Source organism: Epinephelus moara, chromosome 18 (assembly GCF_006386435.1).
Source record: "Epinephelus moara isolate mb chromosome 18, YSFRI_EMoa_1.0, whole genome shotgun sequence".
Classification (NCBI taxonomy): Eukaryota; Metazoa; Chordata; class Actinopteri; order Perciformes; family Serranidae; genus Epinephelus; species Epinephelus moara.
The window spans coordinates 37,103,140-37,119,638 of record NC_065523.1 but is presented as its reverse complement, the minus strand read 5'-3'; the positions used below and the strand labels follow the sequence as shown (position 1 = coordinate 37,119,638).

Sequence of the window (16,499 nt, the reverse complement as noted above, 5' to 3'; positions counted from 1 at the left end):
TTTTGTGTGCGCGTCTCTGGGACCGCCTCTCTCTGTGACACCCCCCCCACTCCTGCCCTCATCATCCAGAGGAAAGCTCCTATCGGCTCTCGCATAACATGGCAGTTCATCATCACCGCCACCGCCATCATCATCATCATCTGACCTCCCTGGCCCCGCCCCCTGTGACAGGATAATCTTCTCACAACAATTAGGTAATGTTGCGCCTGTCTTTGTCCCTCAGGCATGGAGAGGCTCTTCCTGTGAGGCAACCGTGGAAGATAAGTTTATGACTCACTTTGTAAAGTGTAAAAAATGTTTGTGTTTTTTTTTTTTTTACCTCTTTAGAAACTCCAAAACACACTTAAACCACCTTATCATTCTTCCTCTTCAGAATTCAGCCACAGAAAATGATGCATTGCGTCTGTTAGTCCTGTTTGGTCTCAGAAAATATGTTGCTATTCAGTGGATTTTCCTCTCCTGTATATCTGTGATTGTTGCTGACAGAACTTTTTATGCAGCACTACCCTTCCTAAATCCCAAATATGTCTATACTGATTGCTGTTTTTGATTTTAAAAAAATATATTATTTATTTCTTTTTTTTTTGTTTGCACTCGTAAAAAACTGCATACAATCCCATTGATGAAAAAATAAAATGTTTCAGGAGAGGTCAAGAAGCTGCCGACTTAAGCAGGATATTTACTTGTGTGGCAGAACCTACCCCGACGCCTGCGCACGTCCCCTACACCGATGTGAGCATTTATATGTGTGCGGTGGTGTGTCTGTGTCACTCTGCAGTTACACCTCCAAAACACTAGTCAGCTGTGATTCAAAACACACATTAAACACACATTAAACACACATTAAACACACATTAAACATGGCTTATTAGAGACACTTTCAAACACAAGTACAGAAATCAGCTTCACTATAACTCGCAGCATTCACAGACAAACACTTGTCTTTATCTGGACACATTTCCCCACAAATACAACATGCTAACGTTATTAGCACAAGCCTATGGCATTTTACATTGTATAAATTAGCCTAGCAGCTAGCAGAGATTTCCTCTGCTCATATGAAGCCAGGATAAATCACACACAAGACTTAAAATGCTATTTTAGTGGAGGCTTTATTGTCTTCACAATTTATTGTTTCTTATCTGTGAAATTAAAGTAAATCAAAGCTTCGTTTCCACTGAGGGAAATGGTTTCAGCTCACAGAGACAGACAGGAGGTCTGCGTCACTGTGATGTGTAGTTACATGTCTGGGGAGGTGCATGTCAGACTACGCCACAGGTACAGCATTGATTCAATGCAGAAGTATAAATTCCACCTTATACAACTGACCTCAACTTGAGGAGAAAAACAAACAGTAACAAGAGAGGAGAAAAACTTAAAAGAGCTAAAGTAAGATAAATGACAACAAGAAGCGCGTTACTGGAGTCTTAACAGTTTGTTCATAAACAAAGACATAAACACAAGTAACAATCAAATGTAGGATAATACAGTGTGTACATGCCTTTGTCTGTGGATGACTGTTTGGCAATCAAAGAACTGACGCTACAATAGAATAAAGCTCATTGAGGTATATAAAAGCAAACATCCTGTGGGTTCACAAAACGAGTCTCCCATTCATTGACTGTTGAGCAGCTCCAGACTTTACACCCAATGACATCACAAGTTTGAGACTGACCTCTCTGGTTTCTGGCTTTGAGAGAAACAGCAGACACATGTTCACAAATATTGATTAAACTCTCCTCGGCCATGGAAATAACTAATTGGAATTCTTAGTTTAAGTGGTGTTCCCCTTTAACAAATTATCTTGAAAAGGTCTTAAAAGCGTTAAAGGTCTAGTGTGTAGCATTTAGTGGCATCCAGTGGCGCCAGCAGGATTATATTTCATAGTATGCACAGGAACTGCCTACCCACTTGTAGGGTTCATTTAACGCTTAGGTTCCCACGCATCATGAACTCAACATTAAGGTCATTAGCCTTCAAGCTGTCAGTGTCATCCTGAGATGCTGAGGTACCACATACTGAGGATATTTGCTCCTGAGACAAAACATCTAAGTATTCTGAACATGCACAGCAGTCACTGATGAGGGTAGCTGCAGCAGGAGATTCCTCCCGGGGCTAATTGCTTTGCAAAGCAGGTGGATCCTGGACATGTAGCTGGCTGCTAGCCTCTGTCATTGTAACTTTAATGCTAGCAGCAGTAATGTTAGCAGTCTCAGTGCTCTCTGCATTTTCTTCACTGCTGAGGCTTGTTCGCTTTCTTATTTTAAAAGCCTGAAAAATGCTCAACTGTATACATTTGCTCATTTCTAACTATTTTAGCTTGCTAACACACAAGGCAAGCAACACAATATTGCCAGCTTCACTATAACTCGCAGCATTCACAGACAAACACTTGTCTTTATCTGGACATATTTTCCCCACAAATACAACATGCTAATGTTATTAGCACAAGCCTATGGCATTTTACATTGTATAAATTAGCCTAGCAGCTAGCAGACTTTTCCTCTACTCATATGAAGCCAGGGACAACAGCAACATTTAACAAAGGTAACGTTACAAAATTCAGCTCCATTACAACTCACAAGGTTCACTGACAAAACAACTGTCTTATACTAAACACGTTTTCCAAACAAATACAACATGCTAACGTTATTAGCACAAGCCTATGGCATTTTACATTGTATAAATTAGCCTAGCAGCTAGCAGAGATTTCCTCTGCTCATATGAAGCCAGGATAAATCACACACAAGACTTAAAATGCTATTTTTGTGGAGGCTTTATTGTCTTCACAATTTATTGTTTCTTATCTGTGAAATTAAAGTAAATCAAAGCTTTGTTTCCACTGAGGGAAATGGTTTCAGCTTACTTAAAGGAGGTCTGTGTCGACGTGACGTGTAGTTACATTTCTGGGGAGGTGCACGTCAAGCTATGCCATAGGTACGGCATCGATTTGAGGCAGAAGTATAAATCCCCCAATACAATGTGTTTCGGCTGTGCAGCACATAGATATGCTAAGGGGTGCCCTGTGTGTCACAATGAGACGCCGAGGGAGGTGACAAAGTGTAGGTATTTAATGACCTGGGAATGAGAACGAGGTGTATAAAACATGACTTTTTTGGTGTAATAACAGTGGTCATTTACATGTTTTGTTCATCAGATCTGCAAGCTCAGTTTGTGGCAATATCTTTCTACATTTTAGATTTTAATAAGATCAGAAGGAAATTAAAATTTAAAGGCAAAAAATGGCAGATTTTGCAATTATAATTTGTACAGCATTGGGACTGCATTTGATAAGGAAGAAAAGCCAGTATTAACAAATCACAAGTTTTAATATACAAATTGTAAAACATGGAATCAAAACAATCCAACTAACACACACACACACACACACACAGCAGAGGATTGCTTGTTGCTCAGGACTTGGAGGTGACAGAGTGCATACACATGACACAGAGTTCAGTAGGTGGGGAAGACAGGAGGTGCCTGAGGGGCCTAACAGGCTAATCCGGTATGTATGTATGGTATGTATGTCACAAGCAGGCTCGAGGAGTTTTGGAGGATATGTTGTGAAAAGTGCCTCCTTCCAACACCACACAGTCATTTCCAGGGAAACAGGACTCGTAAATAATGTTCTCAAGGCAACATAAAGATTCAGTGAGGCCAGAATGCTGCCTGGAGCGCTGCTGCGTCAGTCTGGAACCCTGCAAAATTATGCAACGATAACATATAGCTCACAGCGCATAATAATGCGTAATGAATAATAATTGGATAACTGGTCTGCTGGTTTCGACAGCACGTCCATGGTTCAGATAGTATTATCCTGTGCATTACACAACATCTGACTCATGATGTGTGACTGGTCCTCTGTAGTGCCTTTGAGTTGAGAAGATAACACCTATACTGTGTGTGTGGGTGTGTGTGTGTGTGTGTGTGTGTGTGTGTTTGCTGATAGCCTGCAAACACTTAGAGATGTATGCGGGGCAGCTGACAACACGTGTGCCGAATGTGACAGCAGCATGAAGGCTTCGTCCCAAAGCCTCGGCTGACCTCTGTTTTTACTGTGCACAGGAGACAATGAACTGCATGTACTGTATCATATCACATCAACCCTCTGAGCAAACATGCTCAAGTTGACAGTCAGATACACTCTGGACCCCTGGCCCCCTGGCCCCTTTGGCTCCTGATAGAGACAGGAGCCAGTGGCTGCACACAGTCACAGTGTAGTAGCTGCTCCGGACGAGGCTCTGTTAGTGTGGAACGTTCCACATAAATGTTGCATCATAGAAAGCACGCTTTCTGACTTTGGTTAAATTACATCACTTGTTATGTGCTGTTGTCAGTAATGACAGCAGGACAAGGCTGTCTGACTGTGTCTGTGTCAGATCAGGTTTTATCAAAAGTTAAAGATAAAATGAAAAGTCTAAAATGATAGGAACAACACGTATTTGCTTTTTTGCAGAACATTTAATGAGAAGATTGAAGTTCTCACTTGCAGCTGGTTATCTTAGCTAAGCACTAAGGCTAGAAACAAAATCCAGCAGCTCTATAACTCACTGATTAACATGGTATGTCTTTGTTTAATCCAAACAGAAACCAAGGCAGATTTTGTTACCTTAAGACAGAGACAGACAAGCTGTTGATAATGTAAGCAAATAAGCACATTTCCCAAAATGATGAACTTTTCCTTTAAATGTTCTGCATGCAGCATTCAGAGCATTAATGTAGCAGCAAACATCTATTTGCTATGTAAAGATTAGAGCTGTAATCAACCAAAGGAAATCTTGGTCGATGGGGGAAAAAAATCTTCTCAGGTTATCTCAGATTAACGAAATCGTCACAGCGCACTGAGTACTTTATGTGGTAGCATATTCCTGTCACAGGGCTCAACATTAACACGTGTCCAGGGCAAGTTATCTCTCTGTCCGGGTGAGTGTCCCGAGTGAAATCTAAATGCGATCACCACTGTAATATTATCCGACAAGAAAGTGCATATTGTAACACTTTTCCACCTGAGCTGTTTGTGCGACTCTGTCTCCTGTTGAGAAGGACTGATGAGAAAACCCTGACATACTGGACACTAGAGAAGTCAACTTTGGGGTTGACGATGTCATATACAACATAACGTGACTACCATTAAATATCTCTGTAAGGCAGCATGCAAGAGAGAGAGACTTACTGTTTTTAGCCCAGAAGTTAATGTTGGCCATCGTGCTGCTCCAACAAGGGCTCTATTGTGATGGTTTCCTTTTCAGAAGCTTTGTAATCCAGAATGTCCTCTTTTATTCATTTATTTTCTGGGGTCGCGGGGGGTCTGGAGCCTATCCCGGCTGACACTGGACGACCTGGACAGGTCACTAGTCTATCGCAGGGCTGACACATAGAGACAGACAGCCATTCACACCTATGGGCAATTTCGAGTCACCAATCAACCTGTGGGAGGAAGACGGAGTACCCGGCCAAAACCCATGCCGACTCAGAGAGAACATGCAGACTCTGCACAGAAGGGAGGGGTTCGAATCAGGAACCCTCTTGCTGTGAGGCGACAATGCTAACCACTGCACCACTGTGGGAAAAATGCTGCGCTTGTCACTATCACCAGCCATCCAATCACAGAAGAGAGGGGGCGGGACAAACGCAGTGATTGTCCTACCAATGAGACCTTGGTCGGACAAAAGCATAACGACCAAACAATCATCAGTTCGACCAGAACTTAGGCCCTAGTAAAGATAAAGTGGAGTAATGGCGTCCTGAGCAGAGAATGAAGTCGAATATCCCACTGGCGAGCTCATTGCAGCCACTTTGCATTGCGCTCATAAGGCCGTTCCAGCTGATCAGGCCTGTGTTGTTGGGGAAGCGTAGCACCCACCCTCCGGTTCCACCCTGGTCAACACTGTTAGGTCTGTCAGCACTGTTGCTGTTATCCAGCACAGTTTACGGAGTTAGTATTGTTAGCTGCTAGCTGTCGGCTCAGGCACCTCCATGTTGAGAACTGTGTCCAGACAACTTTGTCCGGACAGCTCCTTTAAATAAAAAAAACCTGTACATGACCAGCAGATATCCGCTGGAAATGCAGCGACGTCTCCGTAAAAAACAACGGCTTTTCGTGGCACTGTCCCCAGTGCAAACACAGCGATGGGTTTCTAAAAAAACAAACACGTTTGGTGGCTTAAAAGCTGCTGAAAACACGGCAGTGACTCACTAAAAGTTTGTTGGTCTTGAACAGTGGTCTGCAGCTTGGCCGGAGTCTTGTCAGTTCACATACTACGTCACTTTAGAACTGTTTATAAGATACGTATAAAACATACAAATCTATGTATGTCTCTAAGTATCCATGGTTTGCAGGAACATACAATACCAACATTTTTGCTCTGGTGACTCCAGCTGTTGGGGCTAACAACAGATTGTAAACGACAGCAGTTTAGCAACGTCACTGCAGAGGAGGACAGAGACTTACACCCGGCTGCATCATGTACTGTATGTACTGTACATCCTCTGCGCCCACGACATCACACTATACATGAAAGCAGCTTAAACTACATGCAGTGATGTGTCACTCAGGCTTTATGAACTTCCCGGCTCAATAAAATGGATCGCTGGCACAAACAGCAAACAAGCTGTGCGCTGATAGTTGCATTTAATGGAGTGGGCCAATCTGCAGGCCAGGCTGCTGCCTTCAGGCACACTCACAAATAAGTGATTGGGAAATTACATCAGCGGAGCGTTGGCTTTGTCAGCCACTGGCACCTGCGGGTCTCGTAATCCAAAGAGCCAGAAGGCCCATTTGTATAAACAGACAATCAATTTAGCTGAGAGATGAACCTGGATGTTATTAAACTGTGAAACAGAAGATTTTATTGACTCAATAAAAGACTGAGGTCTCTCAGTTAAATATTTGAAATAACCAATATCACACAATGTAAAGTTGAGAGAAACTGACTCTCTACATTTTAGATTTTAGAAGTAAGTGAGAAGAATATAAAACAGAAGGTTTAATGATCACTTCTTGTGTTGAACGCGTGGATGTGCAGCCATTTTATACAAGAACATTTCTCACAAAATCACACTGTCCGTTTGATTTATGCAACAGGAAGTGGTCTTACACCATACATGTGGTTAACAGTTCAGCTTTTGAAATATGTGCATGTAACAGTTGAGAAAGTGTTCTTTGGAAATTAACAAAAAAGAAAAAATGATAAAGAGGATCTTGACACAACACTCGTCTGCAAGACGGAGCAAAGATGGTATCGCAACATGACCTATATGACTGATGATGTTCATAAAAGATTTAAATTTAAAGTAAATGCAGTACTGGATTCTTTTATCTGTAAATACTTCGGCATTGTTGCACTGATAATATTTCATTACCTATAATTACTATATACTATAATTTCATTACCTAATGCAAGCATCAGCAGGTCAGTCAGAACTGTGTCGCAACTGACTTAGTGGGAAAACAACATATAGAGAGGGGGAACCTCGTGAGTTCAACAAGTTTAGTCTGAATTCTTGACATTCTAGTTCAGCCTCTTATGGAACAGCTCACCTTGTATCTCTGACCTGCAGGGGAGCGGGGCCAGATAACCCTGTAAACAGAGCATGTTGTCTCAACTGCAAAACACCTCTCAGGGGAGCTTGCAAATATTTAAAGGAAGACTTTAAGTCACTGTGACCGCCCAAACTTCTACGCTGTAGATATACACAACATAAACGACAGAGTTTACAACATGTTCTCATACGCTGCTTTGTCAGTAAACATAGACGTCAAAATATGTTAGGTAGCCTTCTGTATCTGTTCACAAACTGTGAATCAATTTATTGTTACACGCACTGTGTTTTGAAATGCATGCATTAGGGCCTAAAAGAGACTACAGAATGTCATCACACCGAACATGGATTTACAGCCTTGTGGCGATGTTGGAGTCGTGTGACTGTGGTGTCGTTTGTTTATAGCCTAATGTTAGCTTACCTCTGACAATTTCAAAATTCGTGGTGTTTGTTTGTGAAGATTATATTGCTGAATAAATATAAAACATGTAAGTATCATAAACCTTAGTTTGCCACAAAACTTGTTCACGATAGTACAGCTATAATTTTTAATATCATATGAAAACTTAATATCGTGATACTTGAGATATTTCGACTTGTTGACATTTTGACGTCATACTGTTACCCACGGCAACAACAAGCATGACTGAAAGTGAAATAATTACAGACTCCTTGGTGGTTCCAAAAAGAGGAGCAGCTTCAGTAGTGTGGAATAAACTTTTCCTTCTCTTAGCGCTCAGAGGGAACTCATTCAGCGGCTCAATAATCAAAGATCCAGTGGAAACATTCTACTGGCTTTTTGACGCGGGAACCAGGGCGACGTTAACTTCCGCATCTGCCTATAACAAAACGTCATCCCTTCAGCACTCTATATGCACGGTGTAAGAATAAACCAACACATTTTACAGTAAGAAACGTTTTACTGTGAGAAACAATTAGCTTAAAGGCAACACAAAGGTAACAATTTCAGTTGTTCTTTGAGACAAACAAATTTTGCAGTCAAAAGTGTGTCCTAGCACATGTGTATTTACCTCCATCAGTGTATCTAAGTATGTCCGTAAGCTCCGAAATTCTCATTTACATATACATTGCGACCGGTGTCTCATCATGTAGTACGTGCACCATCTTGAAAATACAGGTGCATACAGGGACATACTTGAGAAATAGCAGGTAGAGTGACGAAAAGCAGCAGCAAGCAGGCTAGTCACAAGTGCCGGTGCATTTGAAAAAAGGCAAAAAGGCAACGTGACCGGCGATTTCAAAAAACGAGGGTCAACATCGGGGTAGCCTTTCCCAGGTGGAGAGAGCTGCTGAAGGAGAATCACAGCTAACAGTGGCTAACAGCTGTTAGCGACCAGCACTGCAAACAGCGCCTCTAACAGCTGTTAGCGACGAGAGGGATGAGGTGTGTGAGGTTGAGCCACTTGTCAGTTGTCAAAAGACAAGTCGTGATTGGTTTGTTTCGATTTACACCCGCCCCAACAGTCCTACATTGTAAACACAGCCAGCATGGTGAGGAGGGGGTTTGTCAACTCGTGTCGCTTGCGTCAGTGTAGGAGCCTGAATGAATACTCGTGAAGTATTGGATGACATGGTTTCATTAATGTTATCATAGCTTTTTGGTACACAGCGGCTACCGTTGTTGCAATACGCATTTGAAACAGTGAGGCGCTAGAGTGCGCTATCCGTTTGATTGCAATATACGATCTCAACACTAGATGGGAGAAATTCCTACACAGTGCCCATTTAAAGTAACACTGGGAGCGTGACCCAGAGAGAGAACAGCAGGGCAGCAGAACATGCGAAAATGGAAAATGTCTCTACAGACAAGCACACAGTTTAACAAATATGTTGGCTAATAATGTTTCCAGTAATTTCTCATTTTAGAGCTAAAGCTATTAGTTGAATGGATTTGTTGTTTGTGCAACTAACATTTGAATTTTATTTTAATAGATGAATTGAGTCATCTTCCAAGCAAAACTATCGAACATTTACTTGTTCCACCTTTCTAAATATGAGGATTTGCATGATAGTAAACATCTTTGGGGTTTCGTCTGACAAGACACGTCATTTGTTTGACTAAAAGTTAGGCCTTTGGTCAAACAAGTGCTCAGCTTTGCATATTCTCAACACCACAAACAACTTAAATAATTTTCTGAGAACTTTGTTAATTAATACGAAATCACACAGCTTTCAGGAGACTTCCTAGATAATTACACGTACATTCCCCCGTACAGTATCAGCGACCATAGCTCTCTCTATTAATGCTTGTAAATCAATGGCAGATGTTGTAAAAGTTGTTTATAGCATGAACATGTATAAACTGCAGTCAGGATACTTTGCAGCCTCAGACTGTATCAGTTTTGCATCCTGGCTTTCTTCATAATTCGTCCGCTGTGGGATCTGCAGCAGTGGTGGGCAGCAGGATGGATATAAATATCCGTGCCCTGTTCTTGCCAAGTGGGTGGCACAGACAAGACTCACAGCAAGGCTGTTTACACCAGCTGACCGGCTTTACAAAAACAGCCACTGGGAGTCAGACAGATGAGCTGGGAGGTGTTAGCCAAAGTTGACGGGCACAGGCATGTTACGTAAAAGTGCCCTGCAGGAGGTGGTGGAGCTTAAAATACACTCAGAACTAGACCGCAGGGGAAGTCCGGAGAGCAGGACAGGGAAGGGAGGAGGCGGTCACTCTGCTGACACAGTTAGCTGCTACAGGAAGAAGGTCACATCAACAGCCGCGGATCACCTTCAGCTGAGTGTCACCTGTCACAACAGCACCACCCTCTCTGATTCTTTCTCCAGCTCCCATTTGATTTCGCTTTGACACATGTTTTTGAATGTTGCTCTTACATTTCCATCTCCTCTGTGCTTTACATGCAGTCTGATGTTTGTTTCAGAAAATCCTTTTGTCATGCTTGCCTCATTACGGCTCAGGAGAAAATCCCTCTGCAGTGACACAGTGTGCTGCACCAACATCAAGCTTACATGCCAGCTTGGCCTCATTTCACTGGCTATATAACGTTATCTAATGTGATAACACTCAGCGCGAGTCGACCGGCATTATGCAAGATAAGAGGAGCGGTCAGTAATATTAGGTATTAACAAATACAAATGGAGTTTCATAATTACCAAATCTAGCTCTGACCCCTGCACATGTTTATCACATCACATCAGGTTATGTGTTGCTGCTGACCCTCCCTCTTCTACTCTTTTCTCTTGGCTCTGCTCCAACGCTTTCTACCATTACACAAACACACTGCCTTATATACACACTGCTCTTGCAACATGTTTTATGTCACTTTATGGCCTGGCTGCAACAGTGAGGTGGGGGTGTGCGCTTATTTGCTTTCTTGAGATCTTAGCAGCTCAGTAGCCAGGAAAAAAAATGTTTATGCTTCTGTAAACCATGAATGCATTACATTTGTATGTTGCATATGTATCATATCAACCTTTCTAAAGTGCCGTAGCAATGAACTGACTTTATTATTATGGAGGAGATAGCATGTCACCTAGGTGAGATGCCTGCCAAGCTGCAGACCACTGATCAGGACCAATAATCAACAAAACTGTGTTTTTTGCTGTGTTTCTTTCTTGAAAGGCATTTGCTTTTTGTACCGAGACATTCCTGCATTTCCTGCTGGAATGGTGCCACAAAAAGCAGTTGATTGTTAGCGAGTGGGGATAGTGCACCATAACGCGATTGTATTTCACAGAGATATCGCTGCCTTTCCTGCGGCGAACAAAAAGCGGTTGTTCTTAACCGAGACAGCTGTGTTTCCAGCTGGGTTAGTGTGACCAAAAGCAGTTCATTTTTTTACGGTGACATCCCTGGTTTTCTTGCTGGAATTGTGCCACTAAATGCGGTTGTTTTTTAGTGACTCATCACTGTTTTTCCAGCGGACATAGTGCAAAAGTTGCAGTTGTTCTTTACCGAGTCAGCTGTGTTTCCAGCAGGGTTAGTATGACGAAAAGCATTTTTTTTTTTTTTTACAAAGACATTGCCTGGTTTCCTGCTGGAATAGTGCCACGAAATGGGATTTTTTTTTGTAGTGACCTGTCGCTGTGTTTCCAGTCGATATAGTGCAATAAAAAGTGGTTGTTCTTTACGGAGACAGCTGTGTTTCAAGCAGGGTCAGTGTGAGGAAAAGCATTTGTTTTTTTACTGAGCCATGGCCTGGTTTCCTTGCTGGAATAGTGCCACCAAATGCTGTTGTTCTTTAGTGACCCATAGCTGTTTTTTCAGCAGATATGGTGCAACAAAAAGCAGTTGTTCTTTACTGAGACAGCTGTGTTTCCAGCAGGGTCAGTGTGCAGAAAAGCATTTGATTTTGTTTCTGCTGGAATAGTGCCACAAAATGCGGTTGTTCTTTAGTGACCTGTCCCTGTTTTTCCAGTGGACATAGTGCAACAAAAAGCGGTTGTTCTTTACGGAGTCAGCTGTGTTTCCAGTGGGATTAGTATGATGAAAAGCATTTGTTTTTTTACCAAGACATCGCCTGGTTTCCTGCTGAAATAGTACCACGAAATGCGGTTATGTTTTAGTGACCTGTCGCTGTTTTTCTCGCTGGCATAGTGCAACAAAAAGCGGTTGTTCTTAGTGGAGACAGCTGTGTCTCCGCCAGGGTCAGTGTGAGGAAAAGCATTTGTTTTTTTACTGAGCCATCACCTGGTTTCCTGCTGGAATAGTGCCACGAAATGTGGTTGTTCTTCAGTGACCCATAGCTGTTTTTCCAGTGGACATATTGCAACAAAAAGCGGTTGTTCTTTACAGAGTCAGCTGTGTTTCCAGTGGGATTAGTATGATGAAAAACATTTGTTTTTTTACCAAGGCATCGCCTGGTTTCCTGCTGAAATAGTGCCACGAAATGCGTTTATTTTTTTGTGATCTGTTGCTGTTTTTCTCGCTGGCATAGTGCAACAAAAAGCGATTGTTCTTAATGGAGACAGCTGTGTTTCCTGCGAGGTTAGTTTGAGGAAAAGCATTTGTTTTTACAGAGACATCGCCTGGTTTCCTGCTTGAATAGTGCCACGAAATGCAGTTGTTTTTTTTAGTGACCTTGCGTTGTTTTTCTAGCGGACATACTGTAGTGCAACAAAAAGCTGTTGTCATTTACTAAGACATAGCTGGTTTTCAGTCTGATTGTGTCATAAAAAGGGGTTGTTTTCTTTACGGAGACATCGCTGCGTTTCCTCCCAGGATACCAAAAGCAGTAGTTTTTTTGTAGTGACCTGTCGCAGTTTTTCCAGCGGGGATAATGCAACAGAAAGTGGTTGTTTTTTACAGTGACATTGCTGCATTTCTAGCTGTGATAGTGCCAAAACGTGATCTTTTCCAAACCAATACCAAGTGGTTTTTGTGCCTAAATATAACCACACATTAACCACAGCATTGTTGAAACATCTTTCAGCCTATCTGCTTCATAATATTGTGAAAACGTAACATATCCCTGGCTTTCAGAAATGTACAACGCCAACATTTATTCTGGTAATTGGAATGGATTTAGATGTGAAGCTATACATCAGAAACTGGTTAGCTTAGCATAGCATAAAGACTGGAACAATACATGGTTTAAACAAACAAGATAAAACATGATCATTTTAACACAGACTTGTGGACAAAGTTAGGCTACCAGTTTCCCCCTTTTTCCAGTCTTTATGCTCGGCTAAGCTAACTGGCTGCTTGTGGTTGCTTCATGTTTATCGTACAAACATATGAGTGGTGTCAGTCTTCTTGTCTCAGCAAGAAAGCAAATAAGTGTAAGTGTCAAGCTATTTATTTAAATGTCAAGTAAGATTTTTTTGGCCAAATCTGCTGCTTTGCTTCCAGGTTTAAATCTGGAAAAGTGTGTAAAAAGCACCAAATTTAGCTGTCTTGATAATTATTTTTTGCTTGGCTGGTGACTAAGAAAACTGCGGTTAAAAAGAGAGCTGTGCTCATGTTATGAATCACCGCTCCCCTGAGACATGTATGCAGAAACACATTTATGTAACAGCCTGTCTATACCGCAGACACACAGTAGAGCCTCCATCCAAAGCTCATACACATGAGAGATGTATTGCGGTAGCTATAAATAGGCTATGACTCAGTTTGTTTGACTTGGGGGGCTGTTTCATAACAAGCAGAGCGTGTGCGTGTGCGGCATGCGGTTATAGGTTTATTGATAATTTGTTGTTGGTGCAGTCTGTAATATACGCTCTCCTAACAAATGCTCCAGTCATTTCCTCGGATTACTGCATCAGTCATGACCTCAGTCTGCTCCATCAGCCAGGTGATGCTTTCTTTATTTGGGAAACCACAAGCAGGTAACCTCCATAACACCGAGCCAACGCAGACCCTGCTGTCTGCTCTGTAATCAGACAAAAATTTCAGCATCATTAGAGCGTTGGCCCGCGACACACATTAGAGGAAACATTTGGAAATGCACTCAGACCGACTGTGAGGCAGAAGCCAAGAGCCTCAGACCCGCTTTCCTCATGCTTCTATTCTTGGGCTCTGAAATACGTCACGCTGTTTCCAAAGCAACCACTTTTGATCGTTTGGGGTGGGGGGTGGCTTATGAAATGCTCATAAAACAAATTACGTATATTGGAGGGGACGTGTCTCGGGGGAATGTGCAAGGATTAATCAAAATAAGAGGAAAATGTGAGCAACATGCAAACAATTGTGGAAAGAATAACAACACTGACAGGGTTTAATTGTTACAAAATGTAATCAAGCAGATAGAGTTTGCTTTCTGCAACCAAATGTCCTCTCTGATTTGTCATGCTAACTGACACCAGGACAGGATGGAGCTGTATCCTGAGGTGGTCCAGAGGAGTGAGTATCCAGACTCTATGTGACATAATGGTGATAGGTTTGTTTGTTTTTTTTCTGTTGACCCAGAATTCAGAGCAGCCCCAGCACGCTCCAGTCGGCTGCCCTCCCTGTTGTGTCCCTGTGTGCCTGTTACAGGCACTATTGATATGCAAATAAACAAGAACAAAGATAATGAATTTTATTTGCAAGTCATTTATCTTAAAGCAGAGATAAGTGTTTGTTTTTAGATAAAGAAAAACGTAAAACTTAAACAGCAAAAATAAGGAAAACTACGATTAAGAATAAGAGACTGTATAAAAACTATTGTGGGGGGTGGGACTCTTAACTGAATCATATACTATAAAAAACAAAAACAAAATCCATCTCAGTGTTATTAATATTTATTCAGGACCCTCCCCTTGACCTAGAAAAATCATAATACCCTCCCTCTCAAAATAACAACATGGCATGCTCTATCAAAATCAGTCATGTGTCGCAGTGGCTCATTTCTACATTTATGACAACATCTTGATTTTTGGTCATCTGGGGTTTTGTTTGACTTTAAATGAAGTCTCAGCTTTTTATCGCCAAATTCAGACAATAAATACAACTTTAAATCTTGTAAAGGCATGATGATAAGCTCGATGTGAATTTACTCAGCACCACTCCCCCTCCCGTTATCTCCCTAAAATGATAAATGAAAGGCTAATATCTTTTCCCACCAAAATAAGCATGTGTTCGCCAGTTTTTCAAACATGGAAAAACCTGCTGAAAACAGGTGATAGACCTGTCCATTTTCCTTCTGGTGTGTCATGTTCGATGTCGCCAACAGGCTGGAATCAGGTTGGTAAACAGTAGATAGCAGCATGGAGGCCAGTTAAAATGTCACAGTGGTTACTTCTTTTTCATATCTATCTCAAACTTGGGGCTGACTCATTTGGATCGATGTTCGAGTGCTGCTGATGGAGACAGATTGTATTTTCTGGCGGCTTGTCTTTGCCAGCATTGCACTGGCAAAGGGGCTAAAATTAGCGTGTCCCCACAGGTGTTGTATTTCCATCACATCAGAGCCGGAGCTAATAAATACCTGCGACTCCTGCAGAGTCATTTGACCTGGGAGTGAATGCCCATTATAACCATTCCTCTTATTTAAAATATCCAGATGTTACCAGGTGTTGCCAATGGCGACCTGCTTTACTTAGTTTTAGGCAGCTTAGCATTGCACATCAAAACATGAATGTATGTGGGCATGCTTCACATTGTTAGCACGGTTAGATTCTTCTTACATTGTTCTTTGCTCAGTTTATTTTCCTGAATCCATGAACACTAGAATGTAATTCATTCAGATTTAGTGACATGGTTATAAAGACAGACAAAAAAAGTGCTGACTCCCTACAACTGAACCAGTCCTCAAGTTCAAATATGTGATTATCGATTTATTTCCCTCTCATCTGTCCATTACTAACTGTGTATGCTATCTTTATTCCATCAAACAGACCACAGTTTGAGTGACGTACATAGTATTTTCTCGTCCTCCTGCACCGTGTTGTTGGGTATGCTTGTTTTGGTTACCTTGCTGGCAACAAAATAAAAGTGACCTCCAAGCTTTTCTGGGTATTTCTCACCCTGGGCAGCCCCTGGAGTACGATATGTGCTCCAACTTTGGGGCCTTTTTCTCAAACTCATGGCTCAGTGTCAGTAATGTGACGTATTTGCTTAATACCTGGAGAACAAAAACAGCACTGATGTAATTAGAAAGCGAAGAATCTCCTCTTTTCAAGCAGTGCAAAACGCTCAAAATGGATTTCAGAGTTAATGTGACAAAAAATGACATTTATGGAAAACATAACAAAGTCTCTAACTTTTAACTAAGAGCTGCTAAATAGCAACGAATGAGCTCTGTGGCTGCTGACAGATTTGAACACTACTATAATTTCCATTCAACTGCTGCTAAATAAAAATAAATATGAATTAGGTCAGCGGATGCTTTAGCTCGATGTCTCAAAATGAAAGCCATCTTTGTGATGTAACTATTTGACCGTATCTCAAATGGTGAGTGTATGTAAAAAAAGTTCTCTAAAAAAACCTCCCCTCTCTCTGACCCCGTCTTCCTCTAATAATTTCCACACAGCCACTAAGATGTAAAACGAACTGC

At 41.8% G+C, this 16,499-nt stretch overlaps 1 protein-coding gene across 1 annotated transcript in view; it reads left to right on the top strand.

The window, feature by feature from the left end:
* Positions 1 to 13,793: 13,793 nt before the first annotated feature.
* plppr2a (phospholipid phosphatase related 2a) overlaps positions 13,794 to 16,499 on the top strand; it is a 181,264-nt gene continuing 178,558 nt past the window's right edge. Inside the window, exon 1 of the mRNA XM_050069018.1 lies at positions 13,794 to 13,817. The gene's annotated coding sequence lies outside the window, so the exon portion shown is untranslated. The remainder of the gene's footprint in view (positions 13,818 to 16,499) is intronic.